This window comes from Protopterus annectens, chromosome 5.part0, assembly GCF_019279795.1.
Source record: "Protopterus annectens isolate FY-2018-M chromosome 5.part0, PAN1.0, whole genome shotgun sequence".
Taxonomy (NCBI): Eukaryota; Metazoa; Chordata; order Ceratodontiformes; family Protopteridae; genus Protopterus; species Protopterus annectens.
The window spans coordinates 522,269,897-522,296,084 of record NC_056735.1 but is presented as its reverse complement, the minus strand read 5'-3'; positions in this window follow the sequence as shown (position 1 = coordinate 522,296,084).

Below are 26,188 nucleotides of genomic sequence, written 5' to 3'. Positions count from 1 at the left end.
TGTGGCTTGTTGAGCATGTCGTCCCAGGCTGACAGATGCTGGATCCCCTTTGAATGACACCAGAAGCTTAGCCAATTGTTGAAATTGATCATTTTTTCTTTATACTGAGGTATCATTCTTGATGAGGGCAGGGTGCTACTCAGGGTCAGGGTCATACCAGCCTGGGCTGCATGATCAGAGAGCTCTTTCATGTCTCTTTTCATGCAGTCCAGGGAGGTACGTCTCAGGTCATTCACACCAACATGAACAATAACAGAGTGATATTTGTACTTGTTCTGGAGTGACCTGAGTGCTTGTGTTATGTGGCGGATTCTGGCTCCCGACAGGCAGCTAACAGTAACTTTCTGCTTGTCCAGCCTAGTGAGTGGGATGTCAGTGTGCCTGACTATAGAGTCACCTATTACTAGTGTGTTAAGTATGCTATTTCGCCTTAAGGGCTGTGATTGTGCGGCACACTGATTTTGTGTTTTATGTGTTGTCTGTTTTGTGACGGGAAGTGCAGTTTGTTTGGGTGTCTGCTTTGGAGGTCTCTGATACTTTTGCAGGTTTTTATTTAGAGCCTCCAAATATGATTTTGTGTATTTATGTGTATTTTTTGCCAGTGCTGTTTTAGTAGGTCTGTGTGTGGCTGGAGGTGTGGTGAAAGTGTTAACCTTCTCCTCTTGACTATCTGTTCCAGTCTTCTGTGGAGACAGCTTAGCTTCCAGTTTGGCTGTATAATTGCATCTCTTGCATATGTTAGTATTTTGTGGTAGGAGGAGAGGGTTGTCTGTGTACATGAGGCAGTTGTAACATTGCCTCAGGATACCCAGATTCACCAGCTGGACTGGAGAGTGCACCTGAAGTTGCCCTTTGGTCATGCCTGAATAGTAGGGCGAGCTGCTTAGTCACTTGGTCAGTGAGGGGTGAATAAAGAGCCTTGCCCTGCTGGGCAATCAGTGTCAGGGTATATTACTGCTTGCTATTAGGTCTGAGCAAGTGCTGTGCTGTAAGATGCTTTTTGAGTATCTAGGTTGAGAGTTAGACTAGTTTCAAGGGAAAAACTGAAGAGGAGACTTAGTAAAGCCGGGAATAATTTCACCATAGCTAACCGGCACTGCCCGGTGTGCAAAACCGTGCAAATGTGGTTTTTATCGTAGGGAAATGAAAGAGATAGAAATTAGCCCAAAATGGCCAATAAACTACTAACTTCTGGGCTGGAACCACTACTCCAGGGACAGATAGGTTGCTCAAAGCTCCCCTCTCTCACAGGTGAACAGAGAAACTTCCTTCTATCCAAGTAAGGTATGGGCAACTCAGAAACTAGTATCACAGCCCTGAATTCAGCACTAGCCTGAAAACTGGACTATACTAACTTAGAAAGGTGGGAAACAAGGAATTTTTTTTTTTTTTTTTTAAAGATAAGGCAAAAACAGTAAAAAAATTCACTTAAAACAGCTTTAAACAACTACAAACGATCAGAAAAGGCTATCACACTTTAGTGTGTAGCCTACAACAGTTAAACAAATTATTTAAACAAAAAACAACTTTTTAAAAGTGCAGGTAGTCAAATAAATACAATATGTGAAAAAAAACAAGCTTTTAAATCACAATAAATGCTGGAAAATCTGCGTTTAGGCAGAAAACAGTTAAGTACAGCAATAAAGTAAAGAAAACTGATACTTAATCACTCCAAAGTCTCCCTTCTAAGCTAGAAGGCTTGTATCAGTTTAAGGCTTTCTAGTGCTACCCAGTAGGTTAGTTACAGGAAAGATGGGAAACAAGTGCAGATGCGGTCTTTTAAACCAGAAAGTTGAAAGAGACGGACAAACTGTCCAAATGGTCAATAAACTACAATTTCTGGGCCAATAACCTCTCCTCTCATAGTGGACAGGCTACCTAGTGCTTACCACTCCCACTGATAAGCTAGAAGACTTTCTTCCAACACAGAAAGGCTTGCGGGGCTCAGACGCTTACCAAATGTCCTGGATACAGCAACTCTGTATCTGGACTAGGCTAGTTACAGGAAAGATGGGAAACAAGTGCAAGTGCGGCTTTTAAACCAGAACTTTGAAAGAGATGGAAAAAAAAACTGCCCAAATGGCCAGTAGCTAAAATTTCTGGGCCAGGAACCACTCCTCTTGTGGTAGATAGGCTACCTAATGCTTACCACTCCCACTGATAAGCTGGAAGGCTTCCCTCCAACAAAGAAAGGCTTGGGGGGCTCAAAAGCTTACAAAGAGTCCTAGATACAGCAAATCTGTACTTGGACTAGACTAGTTACATGGCCCACCTTATTAGGAAGGGTATCTCATCCAGGGACAAGGAGGTCATAACATCCCTGTATTCTTCCTTTATAAGACCCATTATTGAGTACAATACCCCTTTCAGCATGTGCATGACAAAGCACATGCAGCAGTTGAAGACACCACAGAGGTTCCTCACCAGGATAATCCAGGGCCTCAAACATCTACCCTACACAGATAGGCTAAAAGCCCTGTCCTTCTACTCAGTCTCATGTAGACTCCTCAGAGCTGACCTCTGTCTAGCATACAAAGCAACTTCAGGCCCCACCTTGATGGGACTGCTGCATATCCGCAAGTCAACCTCCACTCAAGTAACCTGCACTCGTGACCTCATCCTGGTCTTTGACATCAATAGGACTTGGCGGGACAGATTTGTGTCCCAGAGGCCCCCACTTCTATGGAATAGGCTCCATCTGCTCATCAAGCAGGGTGCCTCATTAACTTTTTTTTTAAATGCAATCTGGATAACTGGATGAGAAACAGAAAATACACCACTGGGATTCCACCTGTGCCCCTGCTGGACAGGGGCATTGGGTGCTGGCTTGTTGGAACATGGGCTAAATTCTTGTGTAGGCTTGTAAGTGCCTCTGGCCATTAGCCTAGTAACTTCCTATGATCCTATGAAGGACATCACATAATCCCATACCCATTTTGAAATGTCGCACACACACATTCATTTACATCTTGGAACAGGCTGGAAGGATCTGAGATTCAAACCTGTATCTCTAATCTACATCTATTTATTAATTTTATTTTATTTTACATTTGTCTACCGGCAATGTCTGACTGGGCATAATGGCCCATTTTCAGTGGATGCCAGGAGAGAAAAGCTTCAAGCAGATATTTACATACAATTGCAAAAGTTTAACAATAGAGATGGTAATTAACAAAGAGACAAAAGGACAGCAATTTAAATAAAATAAATATAACATTCTGTTAAAAACTAGTGAGCTTAGGGATGCCTATTACATAATTTGAGTAATAGTTTTACCAAAAAGTAACATGTTTTGATTGCTAGCTTATGATAAAGTGAGGTTATAAAGGGGGAAAGTGTGAGAAGGAGGGATAGGAGGTGTTAGTTGAGATATTAGCTTGTTAGAATTAGAGTGAATACTAGAAGGCTAGTATGAGTGAGAGAAGGAGGGGATGGGGGTGTTAATTGAGATATTGGGTGATATGATTGAGAAAGGTATAGGGGTTGGTTAGATAGTAATGAATAAAAAGAAAATACAGTCTTGGTTTAGATAGGGATATAGGGGATGGTACAAGAACAAGAGACATGATATCAGCCTTGGGTGATACAGATACATAGCCACTTGTTGGTAAGGTGATCTTTTAGTAGTTGTTTGAATGTAGGAGTACAGGTGGTATTTAGGATTACTTGTGGTAAAGAGTTCCAAAGTGTAGTTATTCTATTAGAAAAAAATGGAGTCTCTAAAGCAGTTATTTGATTTGGTTACTTTTAGAAGGTTGTCGTTGGAGAATCTTAACGAACTAGCACAGGAGTGGGGTTGAACCAGGTTTTTAAGGGCTGGGCAGCCATGGGGGTGGTGAAAGATGCTATGGGTGAAGTTTAATTGGTCAAAGGTAAGCAGGTTGGGGGGGTTCAAGCCATTTTACGTGCTCCAGTGCTTTATAGTGGTGAGTTTTGGAAAGGAGGTTTGAGGCGAATCTAGCTTTCTTATTTAACATGACTCAGATCTGGTTATGTCAGTTTTATGGAGGTTTGTGCAATTAGGGGCTGTGTAAAACAGCATAGAAAGAAGGTGATTTTTTGAAATGGCTTGTCTAGTGGTGTCAGTGAGGTAAGGTTTGATACGGTACAGAGAGTCTAGTTTGATGTGAACATTCTTGATAGTTATTGTGAGGTGTTGGTCAAATGTAAGGTTATTATTTATGGTGACCCCTAGGAGCTTGGTTTGTTCTACTGGCTCTATTGTAGTGTTACTGGAGGAAGAGATGGTGAATGGCAGTGGGGGGTTGGCTAGTTTATTACTAGTAAAGAACATTAGTTTAGTTTTCTTCGGACTGAGAATAAGATGATAGACAAAAAGTTTTCTAAATCAATGAGGCCAGTCTTGATTATGTGATGGAGTTCGTGTTTGGATGGGGTTAAGCGGATGAGGGTGGAATCATCCCTGTTATTGAATGATGGTGGCATTATGTGTAGCTGATGATAGTGTATTTGTAAAGACAGAGAAAAGTAATGGGCCCAATATAAATCCATGTGGTACAATTATGGTGACAGGTAGAAGAGAAGATTGTTGATTATTCCATTTTACAGATTGTTGCTGGTCTGTTAAATAGCTGTGAAATCAACATAAAGCTGTGAGGAACAGGTTAAGATCAGCAGGTTCAGTGAGGAGTTTCTGGTGTGAGACTGTGTCAAAAGCTTTTGACTTGTCAAGGTATACAGAGGATACCTGGAGTCCAGTAATTCTGAGCTGGTTGTTAGTATTAGTAATGCTAACCAGTGTGGTGGTGGTGCTGTGTTTTGGATGATAACTATGTGGGGATGAGGACAGTAAGTTGCTATTAAGTAGATTATGAAGTAGCGGTGAATGGATGCACTTTTCTAGGATTTTTGCACAAAGGGAGAGAATTGTTATGGGATGATAGTTGTTTAGTTCAGTAGAAGTACCCTCTTTGTGAAGATGGATGATGAGAGATGTTTTCCATAATTTAGGGACATATTGTTAGGCAATGGACAAGTTGATTAAGATGAAGACTAGATAAGAGATGGAACGGACCAGTGAATCCCAGTATTCCATTTTCACTCTTTTAAGTACAAACAATGCACTCTACAATGCACTCTAGTAGCCCACTCAAAGGAGTAAATCCACAGTAAATCAATACAACTATATACTCTCAATTATTAATAACACATAAATCAATTTAAATTAATTACAATTAAACTAATTATTTTTATTAATCCTTCTCAAACTAAACATTCAACAACCCCCTAGGGCATAATGTACCATATTTTAAGATAAAAATAGTTTCTTGTTTTTTAAAGTAATGCTTCAACACATTAACATCAATATGTTCAGCAGCATACTTGTTGTAAATGTGTTGCTTTTGTTTTAGTTAATGCTCCATTATGATAAAAAAAAAAAATGTATGGACTCTCAAGTTTATTGTTCTAATTCCCCTTATCCATAAATGTTCAAGTAACCTTGAAAATCCGGGCAATCTGGAAGATATAAAACTTATTGCAGCCACATTTATTCCAATAGAATTCTCTATTAGTTCTGCCTGCAAATATTCCAATTAAAAGAAAAAAAAAATTCTATTAATTATTAAAAATGTTTATTTTATACTTTAACAATAAACACCTTCCACACAGGAAGGTGCATATTGCAAAATTTCTTTAGGTTAATAAAAAAATCTCTAAAAACCCTTTTATGTATTGGTCCATCCCACCACTCTTCCCTTTTATAAGAGAACACAAAAAAATTTTTCTTATTTTACCAAATCCAATTAAATTTTTATAAATATTTATTTCCAAAAAAAATAAAAACTGTTTAATTTTAATTTGTAATAATATTGTAAGTTAATAATAAATTGTCATCTCTTACTCTACACCACTCTCATAGCTTTATAACACTTAACTCACAACACTTTCCCATCCATATTCTTTATTCAATTTCCATACTTCATTCAAATCATATTTAAAGTGTGCTTTTTCATTTTTTTTTTTTAATAAACATATATTTTTTTAAATTAATCTATTTTCAAGATTTTAATATTATTATCTTTAAAAAAATGAATCTAAAAAAATTGTTCAATAAAGAAGCATAACCTTGAAATTGTGGTGTAGTTAGTTATAAATATAAATAAAAAATTTAAATATAAAAACAAAATGGAAATTTTTTTAAATGGACTATTTAGTTGCAGGACTAATAGTAAATGTTATGCCAATAAATTTTATATTGGCCAGATAAAAATTGTATAATTGAGTAAGAAGCTTCATTTGTATGATATAGATTACAATAAAATTTAGAACAATTAATAAAAGAGTCCTTTGAACAAACATTTTTTGAACAATGAAACTTAATATAATTAGAAAACAAGCTACAGTGTTGCAACAAGTACAAGTGAACATTGAAATGTTAATTGTTAATGTGGTTGAAGCATTACTTTTTAAAACTATTTTTATTTTTATCTTAAAATATGGTACACTATGTATGTTGATTTGAATGTTAGTTGTAGTTTGGTTATGTAAAATAATTTGTTTTATATTTAATTAATTTTAATTGATTTTATATTTGTTAATAATTGAGAGTATATAATTGTAGATAAGAGATGGAACCTGCTGCTAATTTGAGAAAGTCATTGAGAAGTTGATCTGCAGCAAGAGCTGAGGGTTTTAGTTGTGATATTAACTTCATAATGGTCCTGGTTTGTACAGGTTTAAAAGAGAAAGCATTGAGATTATTTGTGGCACAAAGAAGGGATTGGGGAGTGCTATTTGTGGGGTGTACCAGGGATAGGATGGGATTGATAAAATAGGAATTGAACTGTGAGGCTATGCTATCAGAAGAATTTGGGGTGGCAGGAACTGGAGTAGTGATACATCCAGGTTTTAAGAGGTTGTTGATAGACTGCCAGAACCTTTGTGGATTATTCTGGTTCTTATTTTGGGAGATACTTAGATTTGGGATGCATGGTTAGGCTTAAAAATGCCCTTGTGATTATTAGCCTAGTAAACACCTATGAACCTAGTGTAGTAGGATTGTTTGTCTTGTTGGATTTTTTTTTGGCTAGGTTACGTAGGTGGTGATAGCTGATCAGGGTTGATTCATCCCTAGATTTAAGATATTGGTGCCAGGTATGATCTCTTTGCTTAAGAAGGTTTTAGTCTCTTTGGAAAGCCATAGTGTGTTTTGATTTTGTACTTTATTTTCTTCTTGCAACTAGGTTATCCAGAATATTAAGGAAACTATTGTCGAAGTATTCTACAGCTTGGTCAAGCTGAAGATACTTGAGGGAGGCCAGTTGCAATTTTGTATTAGGTTGTTAAATATTTCAGGTGAGAAGTTCTTTTTGTTGCAAATTAATTTATATACTGTGTTTTTACTAGGATAGATGTGTTATCGAATAAGGTAGGTGGGATTTTGGTCACTTAGTTTATCTGGGAGATACCCAGTTTGGTAGTATTTGGAGAGTTTATTAGTTAAGATCCAGTCTAATATAGATTGTTTTCTGCTGTGCTTGACAGTTCTAGTGGGGGAGTTTATAAGTTGTTGGAAGCCATGGAGACTGATAAAATTGTTTGAATTCTTGGAGTCGAAGGTTGACCAATTTAGGTTAAAGTCTCCCAGATTTCTGATTTCTTGGCTATATTTAGAACATACCCAGTGGAGGAAGTTTTCAATGGTGTCAGAGTTGTTACCAGGTGGGATATAGATAGCTATGAGGATGATATTTTTATAGGTGTTGATTTTACAGTAAGTGGAGAGAATTTCATAAGGCAGGGTATTCTGTGTTAAGTTGTTCTAGCAGGAGGTGTCTAACCCTGACAACTACCTGCCTAGCTAATTTATCTTGCTTGAGAGCATATGGTGGGAATGCAGTAAAAAGACTTGGAGTTATGAATGTACAGGGATAGGGTACTAATATCATCAGTAAATCAGGACATCCCCAGTACTTGCCCCCCTCCCTTATCTCTAGGGAACAGGTCATCACTGCCCACTCAAAGGGAAGAAAATACAGCCTCCATGGGACCCGATAACATCCCAGGCTGCATCCTACATGAACTCAGGCATGAACTTGCAGCACCATTAGGCACCTTATTCAACCAAAACTTGAGTACTGGTTTTGTCCCAGTCGAGTGGAGGGCAGCCACTGTCATCCCTTTACACAAAGGTGGAGCATCCACCGATCCAAGAAATTATAGACCCATTAGCCTAACTATCCTGATCTGCAAGGCCATGGAGCGGATTATCACGGACCTCATTAACAAGGACTTTGGCAACCTCTAAACACTCAATCCCACACAGTTTACTTTTGTCAAGGAGAGGTCATGACTGTTAAATCTGGTTGAATTCTTTAAGACAGTCACCAAAACCATGGATGAGGGGAAGACGGTGCACACTGTATACCTTGACCTGGCCAAAGCCTTCAACACTATTCCTCGCTTGGGCATAGTAGTTAAACTCTCTCATCTAGGCATCGATCCATATGTTAACAGATGGATAGCAAACTGGCTCACTGATAGAACCCACCTAATCAAAATAGGGGAAGCCACTTAAAGAAGTAGACCCGTAATGAGCAGCATACCCCAGGGATCGGTCTTAGGGCCTCTGTTATTCGAGATATACTTCTCTGAGGTGCAGGCCAAAACTAGTGGGCTATGGCTGACCAAGTTTACAGATGACTGCAAGCTGGGTGCAGTCATCAATTCCCCAAGTGATGTGGATGCCCTCCAAGAGGGTCTCACCCAAACAAATGTCTGGTGCTAGAAACATGGCCTCAAGCTGAATGCCAAAAAATGCATCATCATCCCCTTTGGGGAGCGTGACATCCCCATATATAATCACATTAATAACAACGTCCTAAGTACACAGTCAGTAGTGAGGGATTTGGGCACCCAGGTTGATAGCAACCTGACTTTTGACCACCCTGTTGCTTCCATTTTACATAAAGTTTTTCTCCATGGCCCACCTCATATGTAAGGGTATCTCATCCAGAGACAAAGAGGTCATAACATCTCTGTATTCTTCCCTTATAAGGACAGTTATTGAGTACAGCGCCTCCTTCGGCATGTACCTTGAAAAGCACATGCAGCAGCTGGAGAGACCACAGAGGTTTCTCACCAGGAGAATCCAGGGCCTGAAACATCTACCCATCATAGACAGGGTAAAAGCCCTGTCCCTCTACTCAGTTTCATAGAGACTCCTCAGAGGTAACCTGTACCTGGCATACAAAGCAATCTCAGGCCCAGCCTTGATGGGACTGTTGCCTATCCGCAAGTCAAGCTCCACTCGAGCAACCCATACGGCCAAACTCAACCTGGTCTGTGATATCAATAGGACTTATTGGCATGACAGCTTTGTGTCACAGAGGCTCCCCCATCTGTGGAATAGACTTCCTCTCCACATCAAGCAGAGTACCTCATTATCCCTTTTTAAGTGCAACCTGGATAACTGGATAGGAAGCAGAAAATGCACCCCTGGGATTCCACCTGTGTCCCTGCTTGACAGGGGCTTTGGATGCTGACTTGTCTAAACATGGGCTAAACTCTTGGCTAGGCTTATAAGGGCCTCAGGGCCAATAGCTTAGTAACCTTTTATGATCCTATGATCATTGCTCAGGCTTTGCAATAAGGAAAATTTGCTGTGAATTTAACAAAATAAGTCGCAAGCATTAATGCATCTCAGCACAGTGGTCACAACCAAAAATCAGTAATGAAAACTTTCATTCCTCAGACAGTGGAACACTGTCATGTAACACATACCTGCTGTTAACTGAGAAATACAATGTGCACTACATTATGGACACAATGATGTATTTTATGTGGGAGGACATAAAATGTACAGATATTCATTGGCAAAGTACACATCATAAATCAAATTTCTACATGATATCAGTGTATCTCTCTGTTCATAGGTTCATAGCTGTTTACTAAGCTAATGAACACAAGGGCCATCTTAGGCCTAGCCATGCATCCCAAATTTCTGTCAAGTTCTGGTACCCTTGATAAGTGTAAAGCAGCTGCTTGGGAGATGAAACCTTTACAAGCAGACGACTGGGAGATGAACCATTTACAGGCTACCTGTGTCCATTAGAGACATAGATGCCAAACCAGGGATGAATTTCCTATTCCTCATTCAATCCAAGTTACACTTGAACTGGGTTAAGGACGAACTCTGCTTCATACTGATGGGGACCCTGTTCCAGAGATGCACTAGTCTCTCTGATACATACCTGTCTCTCCAGCACATCCTATTTATATCACAGGCAAGGTTTAAATCTTTAAAACAGGTAATTCTGGTGCAGATGTTTTGCAGATATGCAGGAGGTCCATCAGAGAGGGGTCTGACAATGCCTTCTATGCCAGGCATAGATCTTCACTCAGCAGCTTGCAGGAGACAGAATACAGGGATAGGGCCTTGAGCTGGTCTGCATAGGACGTATTACTTAAGCCCCTGTATTCTTTTAGTGAGGAACCTCTGTGAATGCTCCAGTTGTTAGATATCCCTCATTGGGTATATACTAAAGGGGTATTGTACTCATAGACAGGTCTGAAGAATGCTTATTTCAGTGGAATAATGAATTCTGTGAATCTAGAAGCCATACCTTTGCTTATAAGTTGCACAATGTAGAAGGATTGCCTCTGTATTGTACACACGTGATGGTCAAAGGCCAGATTACTGCCTATGTGTGCCCCCAAGTCCCTGACTACCAGGTCAACTCTTAGGAGGGTGTTATCAATATTATAGTTACCAGCGGTGGATGACTTCCTGAAGGATACTATTATGCATTTCCTGGCATTTGCTATTAGTCCATGCCACTGACAACAGTTGTTTGTTTGTGTCAGCCCTTACTGGAGAACATTTGTGTCATTTGGGCATTCAGTGACAGATCCTAATTTGAAATCATCTGCAGATTTCATCATCCAGAAGCCACTAACATTAGCCTTGACTTCAGAGAAGTAAATGCCAAAAAATAGTGATCCCAGGACTTATTCCTGGGGGACTCCCCAGTTCAAACTTCCTGGGTCTTGCTTGTAAGCCAGCTAGCTATCCACCAGGTGACATAAAGGTTTGGGCCTAACCTCTTGAGTTTATCAACAATGCCTGAATGAGGTATTATGTCAGATACCTTGACCAAGTCAAGGTAGGCAGCATGAACCATTTTGCCCTCATTCATTGCTTTGGTGACCTTCCCAAAGAAGTCCACCAGGTTGAATATGCATGACCTGCCTTAATGAAAGCAAATTGGGATGGGTCTTATGTCTGGAGATTATTCATTATTGATCATTTCTATGACAATTCTTTCCATGGCTTTGCATATGAGAAAAATGAGACTTATGCATCTGTAGCTTTATGGTCTGAAGATGGCCCAGCTTTGTACAGAGGGATGACTGTTGTTATTCTCCATTCATGGTGCACAAATCCTTTTTGGAGACTAAAAATAGCAATTCTGGAGGGCCTTATATGTCATCTTTCATGCTATTTAGAAGGCATCCTTGGATATTGTCTAGGCCCATTGATGGAGTGTTCTTGACCTTAGAGAGAGTATTAAAGGACCTGCTCCCTAGTAATAGCAGCAGGAATTATATTTGATGGTATTTCCTGAGGGAATGGTGGGGCAGGTAAAGTTGAAGCTGAATTTGTCAGCCAGTAGGTCTGCTATACATTCTGGCTCAGTATAGGCGACTCTGTTAACAATGAGCTCTGCACACAATCATGTATTGCCTTTGAGGTTGTGAACAGGGATAAAAAATACCTTGTGTCTGTCCTTGGCCTGGGAGGCCAAATTTTTCTCAGATTTGTCTGTGGTAGACTTTATTTGTCTCTGAGTTGTTAGTTTAGTTTGATGAGAGTGATTTTATCCTGCTGGGTGCTGCACCTCCTCATTTTGCCATGATTTTCTTCCTTCTGTTATACAGCCTACTGATGTTGTGATTCCACCAGGGTGGTTTGTGTTTTTGAGTTCATTCTGTACTTCTTCCTGGTGGGTACAACTGACTCTATGCAGCTATTAACATACACCTCCCATCGGTGTACTGACAATCTGGTCCAGGGAATTTGTGTTTACAAAATCCAGTAATCTCTCAGCCTGTACATTTGGTGTCATATATTATTCCTAGTTAATAGTGGGACAATTAAAGTCATCCATGAATATGGTATTGGTTTGGATAGTGAATGTAAGTTTAAATACATGGTAGGGTTTCCTGGGTCATAGAGTAGGATCTATGGCTTGCAAGGAAGAGGTATGGAATTTTTCCTGTGGTGATTTGAACTTGGAGAAGATCAAGTGCATTGTCCTGTTTGACCAGCCTTGAGGTATATTTAGTTTTGATGAAATTAAGACACCTGCATCTTTAGTTCCTGTTTGTGTAGTATCTGGTCTAAATGTGTGGAAGGCATTATAACTTGGCACTGTCAGTGTGCTCTTCAGAGCTATAAACCATATCTCAGTGATGGTACAGATGTCAGCAATCTCTAGGGTGAAGACAGTTTCTAGAGAGTGGAGATTTTTTTGTTTAGACTCCTAGCATTGAGCAATAACACCTTTCGATTTTCTTGGTTTTGATTTAGTATGTCAGAAATACTTTCAGGTTGATATTGCCTAAAAGGCTCTATGGGTAGGACAATGCTTTAGCTAACAATGGAAAGCCTACAGGGGAGAGGTGCAGACCATCCCCGGCAAAGCAGCATGGTCGGTTAATCATCCCCTTCCATATTGACAAATTTTGCACCCCCTTAGAATGACACCAGAAACTAAGCCGATTTTTGAAGTCAGTTCACATTGTGGCATCATCCTTGGAGAAGGTAAAATACTGCTCAGTGCTAGGTTCATACCAACCTGGGACACATATTCCAAGACCCCCATGATGTTTGTCTTCATATAGTTTAGGGAGATACACCTCAGGTCATTTATGCCCAGATAGACTGTGACTGACTCCTACTTTTAGTACAATGACCCGAGTGTGTGCATAATGTGGCAGATCCTGGCCCCTGATAAGCAACAGACCGTGACTTTCTGCTTACTTAGCTTGGTGAGAAGTTACTTAGCTTGGTGAGAAGTTCATCAGTGCATCTCAGAATGGAGTGTCCAATGATCAGAATGTTGGATTGTGTGTTGGTTAGCCTTATGGCCTTAGAAGAAGAGGCTCCATGAGATGTGTCTGTATGTGCTGATATGGATGTTGTTTTGAAAGAGTGCATTTAGGGCTGCTGACAGTGTTCGTTATGTGTACTTTGTCTAGGAGGTCTTTGAGGTTTAGGAAGGTTACATTTCATTGCTTCAGGATATATGGGTCTATTTATTTGCTTTGAAATGTGTAAGATGGGTGAAGTGTGTGCACTACCGATAACCTTATTGACATCAAGAGTGCTTTTATGTGAGATTTTTCCTTCAGTAACATTGTGTAAATACATCTTTCACATACCATATCAGTTTGTTTGAGAATTAACTGGTTGTCAGTAAACATAAGACAATTTCTACATTGCCCCAGGATGCCCATATCTACCAACGGAGATAGTGGGAAAGTTCATATCCATTGCAAGAGACCTTTTTTTTATTGATTAGACATTTGGAGTGTTCTGCATTCTGACTGTATGTCTGACCATCTGACTCCATCCAAATATAGAGATGAAAAGGTTGGTAAAGTCAATTTAATAAAGAATGACACAGTTATACGTTAAATTCATTTTTGCAGATTTTAGCATATTCCACAAAACTGTTTGGCAGAACTATACCAGTCTGTTCCAAGCTTAACACATAACACTGTAGTAGAAGAGGTGATGTTGGCAAAACATTATAGATTACAATGATATTCATAGAAATCTGATGAAGAATTGATGTAATTGCAAGTATGCTCAAAATAACCATAAATATTAATAAGCAGGTATATATAGCAGGATTTTTAACAATGTGTGAAAGACACAACAATAAGAATATAATGAGAACTTTCCCTATGTGCAGTTGAACCCACACCATGCCAAGATATATGCATGTTGGTCTGTTTCTGTATAGACTGAGGTAACAGCCAGGGCATACTTTTAAACAAACTAGTACTGCATGTGTGCATTCGTGTTCTTGCAGATAAGAGATAAATATGGAAACATCAGACACAAAATACTACAGGCCATCCTGATTCATGCAAATACCAGCAGTTATCAAATATTACAACTGAAAAGATATGTGTAGCCAGTTAGACTTGCATTTCTCTTGTGTTAAACAAATGAGACTATGATAAGAATGTTCAATTTGTTATTCTTCATACATATACAGGTAGACTAGATGAGACTTTCAATGTCTTATGGATACCTGAGAAATGCACAGTCATAAGTGGCCTAGGCACTATAGGTGTCAGTGATACATCACTATAGTGAATATATGACATAATGTCACATATTGGAAAACAGATATACATATACAATGTGCAATATTACTGTATGCACATTATAAACCTTACTGAATAAATAAACCCCATGGGAATAGAATATATACTTATAGGGAGAATACTCACCGTGTCTTCTTAATTATCCAAATGAGCTAATTGTCAGAATAGTTATTTAATGGTTTTAAAAGGCATGCATCAGATATAAAAGGGGCAGAGCTATATCTCTGAATTCCTTAGGAATGTTCAGCTATACATAGAATTATGACACTTACTGTAGGCATTCACCAGCTGTTGACATACCTCAATGATCCCCTGAAAAGGCTCCTTTGCATCCCTTTGTTGTAGATCACCATAGTGGTGGTGAACCTACACACCTGTCCGGTAGAAACCCCTACATTGTTGATGCCCCTGCAATCCAGTTCCACATGTTGATCATCACGAAGTTCCATGGTCTGGCTGTCATGTAATGCTCCACTCAACTGTAGATTGTCAAAATCTGGGTGGTCCCCTCCTTGGTCCAGTTGGGTGCCCAGACATGTTGAAACCTCTTGGAAGTATCCATTTCAATAATGTTGATAATACCCATTTCATTAAAACAAAAATCAGAAAATTGCTCACTGAGTTCCCACTCAGTTAGCAATGGTCTGATCTATAAAATATCTCAAAATCAGTGTTTATAGTGGTGCTTATGTCATGTTATCAGATCATTAGAGGATAACAGGCATATGATACACATGATCCCGTTTAATGATACCTATTTGGTACTTGCACGGAGCACTTGCCAGTTACGTAGAGCATTGGTTAATGTGCCAAATTTCGAGAACTTACACAGACATGCACACATGGGATTCCAAATACTTGAATTTTAGTGAATCTCATTAATTATACATAGTACAGAAAAAAAGATGTATGCACATAACCGGTCTTACATACAGTTATAACTGACTCATTGGTAGCTGCAAAGGTAATTTGGCACCTGTTAGCATTGCTGTTTTGGGAAATATTTAGCTCTTTTTAAACCCATGATAGCATTGCTTCTTATCAAATGTGTATCTATTTAGATTGAGGCATTTAGGGACAATGATTGCATTATTAAAAATGTTTGGGACTTATTGGAGGTATTTGTGATTTACCTGTATCCGTACAGGTGGTGATTTCGGCATCAATAACATGCAGTACTTTCCCATATGCATTTGTACAGACAGACACATAGATGTAAATAGCACAACTGAACAGTACATAAAGATGGATTTAGACATTTTCCATATATCTTGTGTGTGACTCAATACACTCTATGGTACATGTACAGAAAACTATGGATTCTGACATTATCCGTATGTTGCTATGTAGTATGTATTCATATTGCTGTTATGGATATTTATTCATTGATGCTTCTTAAAACAAGTATTAGAACTACTGACTCAATACAAAAAGGATCTGTGTTTATATCACTTACCATGTACTGTCTGTGACCTAGTTATGGTTCCTCAGGCTTTCTGATGCTTTCCCTAAGTTGTTCAATTGATAATTTATAGATACTCTCTGCTTATGTAGATGGCATTCACTGTTCAGTAACGACTATGATGATATAAGCGCATCATGTATAACATGCCATATGACAGATTGTTTTACACTGGTCGTCTGTTCATGCTGCAGTTGCATTACAGTTACAGCCATCACACATTTCTATTGTGGACATATGTTTGTGTAGTATGTTGATGAGAAATGCATGCATACTGTGTGGCTATTGTGGCACAATGCTGATATATTTGGACCTCCATTGCTCTGATATTCACAATAAAGGATTTGAATTCCACAGACAGCCTCTACTGATATCCCAACTTAAGTTGCTGTTCTAAGTGTTATGTATTCAGGCATTGTTTTATATGTCATAATACTGTATGCCACGGGAACTATTTCCTAGGATTTTGCATTTCACAGGACTGTACAGGGCTTAGAGTGGCATAAGCTGTCCACATAATCATCTCCATATGTGGGTCCTCGCATGAATCTAACCATGGGCATATAGCTGTCTTTTATTTGTCAAAAATACCTAGGGGCGACAATTTCTCCACATAGGAGAACAAGATTATGTTAGAGAAAAATGCATCTCTCATGATTATTCTACTTAAAATGCATATTAATTTACAGTTTCTTTACAAATATGTTTAATGAATTATTTAATATTTGTTCATGTTAAAAATGATATGTAATATAGATGCATAGTTATGCAAACCACAATTACTTATTGTAGTTCTGAGTGTTTCACAGCTGCATTTTAATATCAACCTGCAAGTGTATTAACAGATGACTGAAGGTTAAAAAAAAAGTGCTGAAGGGGTTAATGGATGTTACAAAGACGGGTTTCTGAAATCAAGAAAGAACACAATGTATGTAAGCTCTGCCCTTCCCAGGCTGAGATGAATAGTTACAAGGAATGTTGGGGAGTTAGAATGTCACTGGTACTGAAACATTCATGGTCAGGAAACAAGACTGATTAACAAGTTAGATGGTCTGTGTTTTTCTAAAACATTATTTTTAATAAAAACAGGATTGTTGAGTGTTCATGTGTCACACTAAGCGAGAAGCATGAGGGTCTGCAGAAATCCTACTGGCCAATATGAGTATTCTGCATGCATGATACTAATAAGAAATGTAAATAACTGTGTATTTTTGCTGCTTGGAAAGACTGATTATTAAATAGTGAAGATAGTCTCCCAGCACTGAAGTATGTGGATTTAAATAAAAAGAACATGTTTTGCACATCCTGAAGAGTTATTCTTGACTTAAGACTAAAAGGTAATTAATGTTATTTGTCCCGGTCCCCTTCAGTAAACACATCACACCAAATGACATTTCATGAACTTTATTAAAACTTTCATAACATAGCTTTGTTCACCAACTTTATTAATTACAACTGACCATAATATAGTTGATTCTAAACACAGCATAAACATCCTTGTAATGTTAATCAGGGCAGAATACCTAGTCACCCTGCCCCAGTAAGCAGCGTCCATACCTCTGCTCGCTTACTTTACTTATGAAGTGCCATCCTTGTAATGTCAATCAGGGCAGCGTACCTACTCGCCCTGCTCAGTAAGCAGGATCCATATCTCTGCTCACTTACTTTACTTATGAAGCAGCACCCCATCTCACTTTATACACCATTCATTGAATTACCTTCCACCAATAAGCAGCATCCTTACCTCAGCTTACTTATCTATTTAGCAAGCTTCCTCCAGCTGCTTATTTTCCTTTCCCCAGCTCCTTGAAATGAACATCCAGACACCAGAGGGGGAACAGAAGAGGGCAAGCCTGTCCCTCTTTTCCATCAACCAGCCTGACCAGGCTGTTCCCCCTCCTTCTCCCCAAAATTGTTCAACCAACTATCTCTCATAATGGGAAGTGTTAAGCTAAACATCATTCGGTGTACCCATCATCTGAAAAACCCTTAGAATCCTGCATACCATCTCTGAAACATGCCCCAGTTAAACTAAATAAAGTAGGATTACCCATGACTACACTGTACGACCGGAACATCCACTCCGAGAGAATGCACTCATAAATACATTGCATCACATTCATGCAAAAGCAACCTTTAAAAAAGGAAAATTGCAGCACTAGGAAAACATCAGTTTGGGACAAGAATGTGATATATAAGAACTTGAGCAAGAGTGGGTGTATAAATACTTGGGAATTGATGAAGGATCAGCAATAAAACATGAACAAATGCGAATAAAGCTTAGTAAGGAGTACTTTAGAAAACTTAAATTAATCCTGAAAATAGCATTGACACCTAGGAACAAGATTCAAGCTATAAATCAATTTGCTCTTCCTACCCTAACTTATAGTTTTCTAGTGATTGACTGACCCCAAAAAGTGTTAGATTGATTGGATATTAAAACAAGAAGGATGTTTCATGCTCACCAAATGATTTATAAGAATCAGTGTATACCAAGATTATATATTCCCTATTCTGAAGGAGGGATGGGCCTCCTTGAAAATGATTACATGTATAGATTTGCAATTGTGGGACTCCACACATATCTACTGACCTCACAAGATCCAAATGTGGTGAAAGTTTTGAAACACGAGGAGAATAAATCTAAGATGACATCTCTGCTTAATTTAGCAGAATCATATCGACATCAAGCAGGAATGGAAATCAAACCAGAATAGATAAAAAACAGGCAGCAACTGAATGTGCTAAAAAACAAAATAAAGAATATAAGGTGAAGGACCAGATGAGAAGGCAAGAAATGTGGAAAAAACATTAATATAGTTGCAAGTATAGAAATCTTCTGGAAGAGCCCCATGTTGATCAAGAACAAACACCGGAATGGTTAAGGAGAGGTGAATTTACATCAAGAAATTAAGGGTTAATATTGGCAGCCCAAGATAGTGGGTTACATACACACTGGTTTACTAAGTCCATTGGACATGTGGGAGAAGCAGACATATGTAGGTTTTGTGGAACCGAATTGGAAACAGTCACACACCTTATTGCTGGTTGCAACTCTCTAGTGGCAGAGTGACTGTATACAGAAAGGTATACTAATGTGGCGAGATTGTTACACTGGAGATTGTGCAAACATTATGGTATTGAAGTGACTGTAAAACACTGGAAACATGAGCCACAGAGAATCATAGAAAATGATGAAGTTTACATCACTTGGGATCACCCAATTCCAACAGTCCAAAAGATAGATGCTAGAAAACCGGATATAGTGGTCCAAGAAAAGAAGACAGAAGTAACATTGATCATTGAAATCGCCACACCTAGTGACTACAGTGCCTTGCATACAGAGAGACACAAAGTCATAAAATACCTCGATCTGCAGGCAGAAATGAGAGCCATGTGGAAGAAAGATACCCAGACAGTTCCAATAGTAGTAGGAGCAACTGACCTTATAAAAAATAATTTACAATCGTATTTAGATATGTTACCAATTGATGTAACACCATACGAATTGCAGAAGGAGTCATTACTGGGCACATTGCAGGTGCTGCAAAGAGCACTTTTGGCTAACATCAAAGAGTGAAACAATACTAATTTCATGAACTTTAATCATACTTTGACTTAGGAATGGGGTCCATTCCCGTCATTGTAATAGAAACCCAAAAGAGTTGGAGAAATTAAAAACAACAGAGAATACATTCCCTTTTAGATCACTTTCTTCCAGCCACTAATCATGGCTCAACCTGAACAGCATGACAACCTATAGCCACAACCCTGTCAACTGTAGCCTATCACCTTAGCCCACCAAACTACACAATTCTAGATGTGCAGTAACCCAATTACTGTAGGATATAGTCTAACTCCAAAACTTTAATGCCCTAACCCTAAATGGTAGAAAACCACCACCCCTTGACCTAGTTCCTGAAAACTCACCTATGCTCAGCAATGAAGTACTCCACATGCCCATCCATAAACACCCCCAATTCAATCATTACCAAATGACAATCCGAACTAGATCCCAGGCCACCCCAATCTGCAACTCCTAGCAACCATCCTAGCTAGAACACTCAAAGTACTAACCATCCATAACCCCTGTGTGTCCCTAGCCTTTCTCCTCGAAGGCTCTCTTCCTTTATGTTACCTATACCACTAGTAAGTAATTAAGACCTGGCCTACATTTGACTTATCTTGCAACCAAGCTTCCTTTAAACCTTCTAACTCCCCTGTAACAATACATCCAGTTTCAAAAATTACTCCCAACACAGCCACCTACCTACTATGCTTCCTAAAACCCTACCTACAAAATTTACCCAAACCACAAGTAAAATGATCCTTGTGATACTCTGTAAAACCAAATTTGTCCCTTGAGTAGGTAGTGTTAATGTTACATAACAAACATTAACACTACCTACTCAAGGGACAAATTTGTCACCCCCAAATATACCACCTGTTGGACCAAACTCCGGCATCCTGTCAAACACCTCATTGGCCCTTCCCCCAAATATGACTCAAACAACTGGATGAGTAAATATAACCACCCCAAGGTTCCAAGCTCCTGAAAGCAAGGGTTGAACTTCACTGGCTTGCAAGAGCCATAGGGCCTTAGCCTAATAGGTTCCTGGGCTCCTATGAATGTTGTGACTCTACTCATTCCGTGGGATCCCCACACTCCCCATAAACCTTCCCCAACAGTTTTTCCCTGGCCCCCCACCTACCTCTTCCTTATTTGCCCCCTATACAAATGCAATAATCAGCTCCCACTAATTGAACACAGAGCTCTAACATGCCTTAATAAGGTGATTACTCAGTCTCTCATTGTGCCCTATTCCAGTGGCAAGAACATTCATCCTATGAAAAGAGTCACCTTACAGATCCCCTTTTCAAGCCACCGCATGATGCCTTCTGCACCTCAGCAATCTGCAAAGAAAAGAAAAGAAAAAACAATAAATTCTATGTACACACATACCAATAATTACTTAACATGGAGGTACTGACAAGGGCCCCTGCCTCCCCCGTTAAGTGTTTGCCAAACTCTGCACCAAACTATAGGACCAGCCCCCGCTTTCTTTTATATTATGCCTCATATCCCCTTGGGTAAGAGTGATAAGTGGTACCCACAGAAATAAGAGCCAAACTTGTCTAGCTTGTAATCACCCCAGAGTCAGTAGCCTAATAGCTTCCTATGATACTAAGAGTGCTATGACTTCACTCCACCTACCTGAACCCCATCCACAGTGACATGCCTTAATGAGCACTAAATAAAATGCATTACCTGTAACTTTATCAAGCCCACTGCAGGAACCCAAACTCTTACCTGTGGCCAATAGCTGTTGTTCCCTTTTACTACTGAATGCAAATGCCCAAAAGCAGGGACAACTAACATACTGAATGGTTAATTGGACAGATTGTCCAACCAATTAACTCTGAGATAACAAACTTAAATGCCTGTCCTTCTCTGGCTAGCAGTGTAAATCCTCTACCAAAACTCAACAACTTTGAAATCCACTTACTTCAACCAGTAACTGTTGCCCACTTGTGCTCCCCATGTGTAACCTCCTTGCTTGCCACTGCTTCCATCATCTGCAAACTCACTGTGTACAACTGGTACTCATCACACCACCATCTGCAAAGGAAAGGACAAAAGTAAATCCTCTAAGATGTAAAGAGAAGGCTGCACCTTATATGCACCTATTCCAAATTGTAGCAGCGGCATTCCAAAACCCCATCTGCAAGAAAGAAAAAGACATGTAAATCATCTAAAATACATAATGCACATTCCAAGACATCTTCAAAGACAACCTATCCTGCCAACCCAGAAGGAATGTACCACCACCACACACATTTATGACAAAGCAGCTATAACTGAAGCTATGCTTCCAATGACCCTATCACATACCCAGTATAAATTTAACTACCAGTCGAGTATGTTACAACTAAACCCCACACATGAAGGGACCTATCAATATCCCCAACCAGGGTAAGCTTGCGATTCCATACCATATCAGTTAGCGCCTTGTATAAGCCAAGCTAACTTATATTGTCAAACCATCTGCCTAGCTCTTACCCTTCCATCTCCAGATGAGGCACACTAACATAATGTAGAACAAATGGACAAAATGCAGCACACCTAATAATAGCTTACTAGCAGCTTAAAAAATACCATCAGGCATTATTTTAAATATTCCTCTTACAAACTTAAAAAGTTGATAGAACAGGTTTGCATTAGCATAGATATTCAGAATGGTATTGTCTGCAACTCAAATGTCATTATTTCTGACTACAGTCAATACTTTGCCATAACTTGTCAGAAGCCACCATTCTAAGGAAAAAAGGGTAAAAAGTGTGCAGCAAAATCTGAACATCCTGCGAATATCCATACCATTGAGAGATACGCATTCCTTGTGGGCAGACACAACTGCTGTTTTGCTAACCAGTATCCTCAACTCTAACCATAACCACCCCACAGCCATTACCACATCAGTGCATTTGCAGCCCACGAACAGCCACCCTCTCCTTGGAAACATTCCAGTCACCAAGCACGGGAATTGAATACTCCACCACCAGCTTAAGTTAATCTGTAAGAAATGGACTACTAAACACAGGTCTGCACAACATCACGGATCACCTGCTCACCACAGCGACAATGAGAAATCTCTAACATTGTTTTTAATTACTTCTACAGTAAAGTAATGCAGAATTAAATGACCACTTGCAGTATTTAGTGAGACACAGCTATACTTCAAAGGCAGATTGCAATAAATTATGCTGAAAGTTTGCTCAGTCTGTACTCAAATCTTTGGTACAATAACAGCCAGCCTGAGGCTAAAACTGGAACAACGCATACGGTTGAAGCTAAACATAAAACAACCATAATAACTTCAACAATTGTCAGGCTCTAGTCTGCTGGGAACCGATCATGGTATACCACCCTCCAGCCTCCTCAAACACCACTAATATCATTCAGACATAATAGCCAGACCTACCTTGCCACTTAATATAACATACCATTTTTTTTCTTAAGCATGCCACAACCCTCCGACCATTACTGCCACCATGTATGCGCAGCAGCAGTCAAACCAACTTGCTCTGAGCCCACAAAACATTTGGGGCTCCCCTGAAGGAAATTTCACTGTTACACATTCCAAGACATGAATCAACTGCATTTTGAGATGCAGCAGAAAAGAATGGCTTCAATATAACTGCCCTTGGTTTGTAATATTTAGACATATTTTAGTGATATTAGTACTTCAGTACACCAGCGAATGCCCATTGAGTTTCATATTTTATAAAAGTAAATCAAATATGAGTCCCTAGCCAGAACCACAACCAAAAGCTGCGACAGTGACACCAAGTCTGCTTCCCCAAAAGGGGAAAGGGATGGGGATTTGCACATTCACAAGACACAGCCGAGATGTATAAAGTGGCTGACCTCACCATTCCCCACATGGAGCAAACTCTTATTACCACAAACAAAAATAAAGTGACCATGATGTCCCCCAAAATAGCCCAAAACACCAAGCACATGTTGTATTTGGTGTAGGTAAGGAACTAACATAGCTTCCTAGTTAGGGGTAAAAAAAAACCAAAACACATTTTATTATTGTTTTAATTTATTCTGATGAAGTCATAATCAAGCACTTAACCTATGTTTGATTAAAATAAAATGTTTATTATACAGAAATCACATGCTGCAAAATGATGTTTTGCTTATTCAGTATAGCAAACTCCCTTCTCTGCTCGTATATTTCTCTTCATACAGTGCTAAACAAAACATCTGTACTGTTAACAGTAAAAAAATAATTAATTAATTAATAGTAATAAGAACTCTGTAACTTGCATTGTAAAACAGATAAATCCATACTACTAATAGAGCTTTCTAAGGTATAGGCAAACCTGCTACCATACAGGAACTTGCACACACTCTTAAACAGTGATACTGATGAGCTACCAACAATGTAAGCTTACACAGCACCATATATTCTCATTATCATATGACAATGATGAGCCCGGATCTGCCATCATGCCTACTGACTGCAATATCTTTATCAATCTTAGCTATACTTGATGGTACAGTATAACACAGAGTTTCTGCTACAACACACAGCATCTATTGGGCTGCAGGGTCATAGCTGAAATGTGTGTAGGAGCATACCATAGGCCACTGTGCATAATATAGTCCTGTGTGCAATTCCTAGACACACACGCACACACACACACACACACACACACACACACACACACACACACACACACACACACACACACACACACACACACACACACACACACACACACACACACACACACACACACACACACACACACACACACACACACACACACACACACACACACACACACACACACACACACACACACACACACACACACACGCCTTTGTGCACCCTGTTAGTGAATGCAGTCCATGTCAATGAACTGCAGTCTAGAATGGTGATATACTAGACATGGTACAAAGAGGGATTTTATACCTCTCCACCAGGGTTTATCTTAAGGCAGTGATCTACTTTCTGCCAAAGACCTGACGAAACTCTCTGCAGCAGCGTTCCCTCCTAGCTGCCCATGAACCAACCAACACACACCACACACTGACTGCACAGCCACAAATGATCCAAACCACCCAAATTTAAGCTGTGTTGTTTTTTTTTTTTGTTTTTTTATGATGCTGCACCGCGCATGCGTGGCAGCAACCTCAGCCCCCACCAACTCGCAGCCTGCGAAAATGGCCATCCCAGCTACCTCCAGCCCCTACCTCCACAAAACCAAAATTGATGCAAATGAAGCTATAAAGAGGATATCTCCTCAAATGCTTCCCCAGCACTGCTAGCATCTGAATTAAACTCTCTCTCTAACTCACTAATGAGCAGTCACCAATGTTCCACCTGCACAACCAGGGTAGAAAAGCCTACTTGCCTGCTCAGTGAGTCCCCACATGCCAGAAGCCCGCAAAACAGCACCACCCATCACCCACAACTCCAGTGAACCCAATGCAGCCACAACAGTCTTGAAAAACCACAAAACGCCACCACCAATGAGCCAAGAACATCACTGGCAATCAAATAGCAGAAATCATATTGCCAACCCAAGGCTTTTTTTTTTTAAGCTGCGCAAACTGAAGACACAGGAAACCCCCACCCTCCCATGACTGGACTGAAAACAAGTTATCATTACCGCCAACCTCTGCACTTGAGCCTCACTCACCTCCTCCATACCTCACCACTCCAAGGCCTACCAGATCACTAATACCTTCAGGTTGTTATGGACAAGAGCCTGCTGTAGCAAGTTCACGCCAAACTGTGATAGCTTACCCAGCTACACTTGTCTAAGCATCTTAAGCCCCTCCGTACCCTTATCTCATTTCATCCCAATCCTCCCTGCTTTCACTTAACCCTTTCACCTCCCCAACCCACTTAACACCCACTAATATCAATCCAACCCCTCATGAAGATGTCCCGGGACAACTTGGTTTGTTGCCAAACTTCATTTATGTATATTTTATACTGCACTTTAACATTTTGGTGCCATGCTGGCAATTTAAACTTTGATCTTGCTGCGGAACACCGTGGAATGAATAATAAAGGGCCCAACACAGAAGGTTCTTCTGTGAATTCCACACTGTTTTGTATAAAATGGTCAGAGTTTGGACACTTAACTATTCAGGGTGTGCAAAAATATAGGCTAAAGATGGTAAAATGGCTTTGGAAAAAAATGTTTTCTTTCATTCTTTTATCTCTTTTAAAACAAACTGCAGTTCAAAGTAATAGTGGCTATGTGCTCATTGTGTTGTTAAATGACTAACTGCTTTTCAGTATATACTGTGTACTGGTTTGTTAAATGACTGACTGGTTTTAAGTATATCATATGTCCTGTTTTGTTCAATGACTGACCTTGATTTTAAGTACTGTTTTGTTAAATGCCTGACTTTCCTTTTTAAGTATATGTGGTTCCTGTTTGTTGAATGACTGAGTTACTTGTTCAGTATGTGGTATCTGCTGCCTTGTAGAACGACAGAAATTTGCTTATTCATTGTATGTAAAAGTAATAGTGGGTGGTTCCCACAAGAAATAAAAAGGTTATTAATATATAAAATAAACACAAGGAGGTGCCTTGTGTCGAGGGTGGTACCCTCAGGAAAAAAAAGGTAAGAGGTATAACTGTTTGCTTTCTGCTGCTTTAATGTACGACTGATGTCTGTGTTGTTGTGTGATGTTATGACTGCAGCGAGAGAGAGAGAGAAAGAGAAAAGTTAAAAGTAGAGTTAATTCAAATGTATGTGCCTACAGCATGTTGAAACGCAAGTGTATCTGTTGTTAAATCAAGTTCAGGTGTGACTGTGGTCAGTTCTGG